The sequence below is a fragment of the Ciona intestinalis genome, unplaced genomic scaffold, assembly GCF_000224145.3.
Source record: "Ciona intestinalis unplaced genomic scaffold, KH HT000380.1, whole genome shotgun sequence".
Taxonomy (NCBI): Eukaryota; Metazoa; Chordata; class Ascidiacea; order Phlebobranchia; family Cionidae; genus Ciona; species Ciona intestinalis.
In genome coordinates, this window is record NW_004190701.1 from 1,984 (window position 1) to 9,071 (window position 7,088).

Below are 7,088 nucleotides of genomic sequence, written 5' to 3' on the forward strand. Positions count from 1 at the left end.
ACACTACATGCATTAAACGAACGACTGATGAATTTGTGGTTGCATCACCACACGTGGCATTCACGGGCGAACAATGCCGTGTGTGACGTATAAAGACGATATTCGTCTAGAGCCAAAGTATATTGCATTCACCACATTAATCATTGAGGTTCCCTATGTTTGACAACTATGAGTGTAACTGTATTTTTAATTTTTAACAATGTCACCCCAGATTTTACCCTGCTGTTAGGTGTCTAAACAAACAAGCAGAGCCAACCTTTGAAAAACCAGTACGATTGTTACGTCACAAACGAGATTATTGGTAAACAATCGTGTTTTATTTGCTCCCATACGATCCATAGTTTTTGTATAATTTCTGTTTCTGATGATTAGTTTAAATCAGTGCTTCCCAAACTATGGTACGCGAAGGCCTCCCAGGTGGTACGCGAGCACCTTATTAAGTTCAAACCAAACGGTCGCAAATGATCTTTTAGTGATTGTCGTGAGCATTATTTTAATCCACATAAATTACGTACAGCGTGACATTTCATGCTATATTCCCTACACCGGTGTTCCTAACTTTTTAAACTTAGGCGTTGCTTTATGTGTGTACAAAGTATTTTTGCAAGCCTATCTTATGCGCATTCGTGAAAAGGCAAATATCCAACCTGTTTTTAAGCACATGCAGGCTAAATAATCAAGGGGACAATTGCTATTATGACGCAGATAATCAACGTGTGAATTGCTATTATGTCGTAATCAATTACCAGGTCAAACAATCGTTTTACGTGTCTATACAAACAAGCAGAGCCAAAGTATATTGCATTCACCACATTAATCAATGAGGTTTTCTATGTTTGACAAATATGAGTGTAACTGCATTTTAACAATGTCATCCCAGATTTTACCCTGCTGTTAGATGTCTATACAAACAAGCAGAGCAAAAGTATATTGCATTCACCACTTTAATCAATGAGGTTCCCTATGTTTGACAACTATGAGTGTAACTGCATTAAACAATGTCACCTTAGATTTTACCCTGCTGTTAGGTGTCTAAACAAACAAGCAGAGCCAAAGTATATTGCATTCACCACATTAATCAATGAGGTTCCCTATGTTTGACAACTATGAGTGTAACTGTATTTTAACAATGTCACCCCAGATTTTACCCTGCTGTTAGGTGTCTATACAAACAAGTAGAGCCAAAGTATATTGCATTCACCACATTAATCAATGAGGTTCCCTATGTTTGACAACTATGAGTGTAGCTGTATTTTAACAATGTCACCCCATGTTTTACCCTGCTGTTAGGTGTACCATCTTTATGGGTGAGGTCCTATAGTATAGCATGCCACAGACCTTGTATTTAAACCAGAGTTGCCCAATCAGCCAACAACATCTTAACCTGTGACAACTATAAGAATAAACTCCAGATTCCTGTACCTCTTCATTCATTTATCTACATTTGCAATTACTACTATAACTCAAACAAAACTAATTTGGCCTTTTTAAACAGTAAAACCACTCTAATAGAAAGCTGTGGGTAATTATACCATGCTACAATAGAATGGACAACGACCCATGTATTGACCATCATCATGCAAAAGCTACACAACTTGTGAAGGTAATTTGTCGTTTATATCCTGGGCTGGACTCGAACCCAGTACCTCCTCAACACTTGATGCACACGAATTAGATGCCCACTATAATACCCAATACAAAACAGGTGTTTGCACTTGTATGCACAAACATGGTAAACCAGTAAATTGTTATTGAGTTTATGATAAAATAGTTAAATGGTGACGTCAGAATTTCAAGTATGATGTAATAATACTTATATTATTACAATACAACTGTTCGATTATTACGTCATAAGCCACCAGAATATACACATATGAGGTAAGGTAGTGTACTATGGTTACGAAATATGCGTTTCTTTATTTTTGAAGTTAATTTTTGACATTAATTCCACGTATTTTTTAAAATAAATATACAGTGTTTTATTAGTGAGGGACCTATGTAACAGTTTGAGTTGTATTGATTGATTTAGAGGATATAATAGTAAAGAGCCGTCGTGAGTTAATCCGAGGTTAGATTATTACGTAATAGAATGCGTATTGTTCATTTTGATTCCTACGTTACAGATTACGTAATTCGTTATGGGTTGTTGGTTGGGAGCTAGGATTCAATATCTTAAAACGCCACTGTATTAAAGTATTTATAATTTATCTGTTTACCCTCTGTGTGATTACCTGTTTTAATATTATGACTTGCATGTTTGATCTAAACATAACATTTAGTTGAAAACAACATACGCCCACAATGGTAGCAGCGACGAGCCGGCCCTGAAACTGTTAAAAACTCTTTCCACGTTTACCTGCTCTTGTACGCCCTCTGTTGTATTTCAGCATGGCAAGTATAATCCGCTAGTTTTGGTGGCGCGTATTTTAAATCGGCGGAACGTAAACGTTGTGAGGATAACCCAGAAGTTCATAAAAAATAAATTAAACAGATTAGTTGTAAAGTTTGTTAACTTTTTACAATGTTGTAAAAATTAGGTTTGCAAAGTATTTTGTTCCCTAATGCTAAACCTAATGTAAACTGTGTACTGCCACACGTCGTGGATATTTTTTTACCCACAATTCCATAACTCCGAAACGTCAGAAATAAAACGTAAGTATATTTAATCTAAAGTTTACTGTTTGTGTTTTTTCCACTAGTTGTACTTGTAGCTGTTAAATGTTGTTCAATGTAACTCTTAATAATTCCGATTCAGGTTTTTGTTCCCAATTGGTAAACTAATTGCTATCTCCATGCTGCCGCATGTGGTATACATACAATTTACCCACAGTTCAAAATGTGGTCGGCAAACAGAGATAAGAAAGAATAGAACGCGCATCTCTAATGTCGGTAAGGGAGAGAGCATGATACACTCTCTCTCTTTCGCGACTCGTTCCCGTTTACTATAGTAGACAATGGAAGCCATGGCGATTTATGTAGTTTTTCTTCCTTTTTTTTACTTAATTTAAGTTTATAGGGAAAAATACCCATTTCCAAACATATATATATATTTCTAACAAAAACGTCTGTTCGAACGATTTTAATTAAATTTATAAAATAATTAAATTTCCTAAATAAGTGCCAAAGTGTAAGCATTAACCTACTAAATAACTAAACTGGCCTAATAAACTTGAATAGTTGGTATAGTTTTTAAAATAAACAGCTAAAACTACCACGCGCCTATCTTTTACAATGGAGACCAAGCGAAATGGGGACCGAGTTGGCGGTCACGTGAATAGAAAAAAGAATATATCACAGTTTTGGGCAATTGCGCGTTCTACTCTTTTTTATTTCTGTGGGTCGGCAACATTCCAGTATCTTCCATTGATTGTTTCACTTAATGTTATTTATATTACTGGGCGGGTTATAGCAATACCTAAATTTTATTGTGCGTCACAATGTGTTTATATTTACAATATTAACGATCCAGAAAATTGGTTGACAAGGTTATGTAAGTATTTATTAATTTTGTTTAATATATTTTAAGAAATCGGCCTAGTTAGTTTGTTCCCCAATTTCAAACCAATTATTAGCTCTATGCTGCCAAATGTGGTGCACGTACAATTTACCCACAATTCAGATATCTCGAAAAGGTTGTGTCAGTTTCTTCCATTATTTAATCCATTTTAATCTGCTTTGGTTATTTATATTACAGCACATGTTGTGGAAATAATTAAAATATATTGTATTGTGCGTTATAATATATTTGTAGATATGATATAACTTACAATCCAGAAGACTGTTTGGGAAATTTCTGTAAGTATCTTAGCATTATTTATTCCGCCTCGAATACGTATATTTATTCCGCCGTAATCTATTCCGCCTCAAATAATTATTTATTCCGCCTCGAATACGTGGTCGGAAAGATTATATTTAATTGTCTAAAATAAACTGCTGATATTATTCATATTACAGCAAGTTATAGGTATTTTTTTATTTGTTTAAGTATTTATATCTGTTTAGCTTATGTGTAATTTCCCCAATTTAAAATTATATTTAGCATGAAACAACTCTAAATTGACTAGGTGTAAAAACTTAGTCATTTTGGACACTAATGACAAACCAGCAGTTAACTCTAGGCAGCAACATCGATTAGTTCAACTGGCGCCATCTTGTTTCCAAAAACAGCGACGTTCGCAATGAATTTAAACGAACTTGTTTTTGTTTGCGATTTCCTTCTATGGAAAGGCGTATAAATAGCTTATATGTATCTTATCGAACATAGTTTGCAAAAAATATACAAAACTACCCTCATTAAATAACTAGAATGTATTTACCGCTTCTAAATATTATGCTGCCACATGAAGTGTACATACATTTTACCCACAGTTCAATTTCCCAAAACGGACGCTTGAACAGATTTTTAGTTTCTTCCGTGTTTTAAAGCATCTTAATCTGCTTTAATTAATAATACTAGAACACGAGTTATAAAAATATGTTTAATATATTGTGTATTATAGAATCTAGATACGGCATTATCAAGAACAAAGGATCAAAATTCCAATGGGGGAGCACGTATTAAGCTAATTAGCATAGTACCCTAGCCTATTTACTACGACGGTCGACTGAGCTCGATCGAAAACAAACCAGAAGTAACAAACAAAGCGAGTTTCAATCATTAATTAGACGTTTTTATACCTTTATGGTTTATAAGCCTAAGCTTAGGCAGAATTAATATATCGAATACACTCGATTAATCAATGTACATTGTAAGTATGAATTAGCGCCTTAGGCAAATAGAAAAGTAATCGTTGATTACTCGCTAATTAGGTTATATGCAGTAGGGTTTATTAAGTTATGTTTAGTTTAAAATTCCTTAAAAAGAGCAATCATTTAATTAAAGATTAAGATACATGTTTAATTTGGCGCATTTAATTAAACAGTAAAGTAATCGTTTTAATTCTGAAAATTTAGTCTAAAAATGATAAATATATATCATGATTTGATTTCAATAAAGAGATTAAAGAATAAATGCTAGAATTCAAGAATTGAGGCAAGTGCGGAAAAAGGTTGCGCAAAATGCTTCCACACGTGGTATATTTCCATTTTACCCACAATGCATATTTCCTAAAAACGTCGCCGAATAGATTATGTTAATAACTTCTATTGTTGGGGTAATAATAATATTATTTATATATCAGCACAAGTTACAGTAATGTTTGAAGTTGTTTATTTTGTGTTATACATTTACGAGGATGTTAAACACTTTTTGAGCACGGTAGTGGTCATATAGATCCTATTTCGTCGAACAGTTTTTGAACACGGTAGTGGTCATATAGATCCTATTTCGTCGAACAGTTTTTCTTGTTGTTGTTGTTTTTTTGGGCGACTTTTTTCCGCACTTATCCTAATTCTCAATTGTAGCATTTTTCTTTAATCTCTTGATTGAAATCAAATCATAAAATAAATTTTTGACTAAATTTTCAAATTTAAAACCGCCCATATTTAGCGATTAATTAGCCTTTTTAGTGGCCGTCTGGCCAACTCTATCGGGACTTCCCATACAAACTCCATAAAAATCAGGTTTTTATTTTTGCTTCGCTGGCAATTTTGCGATCGAGTATTGCACAGTTTATGTTTTCGTTTGGTCTGGTTAGTAAATCGTTTACATCATAGTTTGGACGTTAAATTGTCGCCGTAAGTTGATGCACTTGTTTTCATACAAACAAATTCAGTCAATGCTAACAGCGGGCAATTCTGCCAAGAACAGTTTACATCGTGAAATGAGGTTGGTATTTACTACTCAGCACTGTAGAGATTGAATATTGAACTTCGGATTATTCAATGACCATTATTGGTTGTGTTTATAGCGGTAAGCATTATTTTATTACGAGTTCTTAAACAAAGCCACTTTAATGGAACGATATACCAATGTTTACAAACTTTCACTTGATAACAGCACTAGCAGGCAAGTGAAATGTTTGACTACCTACATAAGTTAATGCTGTTACTTAAGTTGTTAACGTAGTTTTCGCGAAGACTGACATTTACCAATATTTATACCCTGTACACTGTAAGTCATATTGTGTTCTGTATATGATCTATTACGCAGAGCAAACTCAAGAAAAACATAGAAGCTGAAGAGGTGGTTTTCTACACATAGCAACAAGGAATCGAACATGTGTTAGTTATTTCTCAAACAATAGTTTTCTCAAACAATTATTGGCTCAGTTTTACAGGTCATTACAGCTTTTAACCTGCTGTTAAGTATCCATTGAAACAATCAGGCTATAACCATACTCTATTCATACTATTCAATGAAGTTTGTTTATGTTTTAAGCTGTGATTGTAATCGCATTTTAATCACGTCATCCCAGATTTTGTTAAAATGTGAATCACGATACCAATCCAAAATCACCGTTTTGTTTTGTAATAGTAGAGTTCTTGGGTATAACCATGCAATAAGGAGGTTGTACTTGTTAGTTTATTCAATACATTGTAATCATACAGTAACAGCATGTTTTACTTTTTGTTAAATACAAATAAGTTTCATAGTGAACTATTTAATGCAAATAATTGTTTACATCTGTGAGTTGAACCAGGTCACCTGGATAAACATATAATGTGACTTTGTGAAGTTTTGAAATAGAGAGTTACTTGTCACCTCAGTATTGCTGAATTGACACCTATGCCAACTTATATAAATGCTTCTTTATTTGTTATAGTATCCAAATTACTAATATATGTGTACAGTTAAGTAATAAATGTGTAATAAGCTAATATACACAAACATTTTATGTATTCTTTGTCGAACATTTTTTTTAAACAAATTAATTGTATTGACATATCATAGCAGTGGCGTCGATTTTATAAAAATGTAGGGGTTGCGATATTAAAACGTATTAGCTGGAAGTCGGTTTGTAAAACACGTAAAGTGCGTTGTAGTAAAAGGGCTGATTAATACTATACTAATTATTAGTTTAAACCGTGCTCATCCATTAGATCAATATGATCTCTTGTCCATTTTACAACAGCTTTTTGGCAAACCATGCGGATAGAGCGGTTGCTTACAATTGGACAAGAGGTGGCGTAAAAGAGGTAATGGATTG

At 33.6% G+C, this 7,088-nt stretch overlaps 1 long non-coding RNA gene across 3 annotated transcripts; it reads left to right on the forward strand.

The window, feature by feature from the left end:
- Positions 1-260: 260 nt before the first annotated feature.
- On the forward strand, positions 261-6,180 carry LOC113475410. Of its 3 annotated transcripts, XR_003397161.1 has the most exons (5): positions 261-301; positions 1,496-1,603; positions 4,500-4,748; positions 5,715-5,851; positions 6,092-6,180. It is a non-coding gene; the product is annotated as an uncharacterized LOC113475410 (long non-coding RNA). The 3 variants fall into 3 exon arrangements; XR_003397159.1 differs by lacking the exon at positions 261-301 and having other exon boundaries at positions 1,254-1,603; XR_003397160.1 differs by lacking the exons at positions 261-301; positions 1,496-1,603 and adding an exon at positions 3,246-3,795.
- Positions 6,181-7,088: the final 908 nt, after the last annotated feature.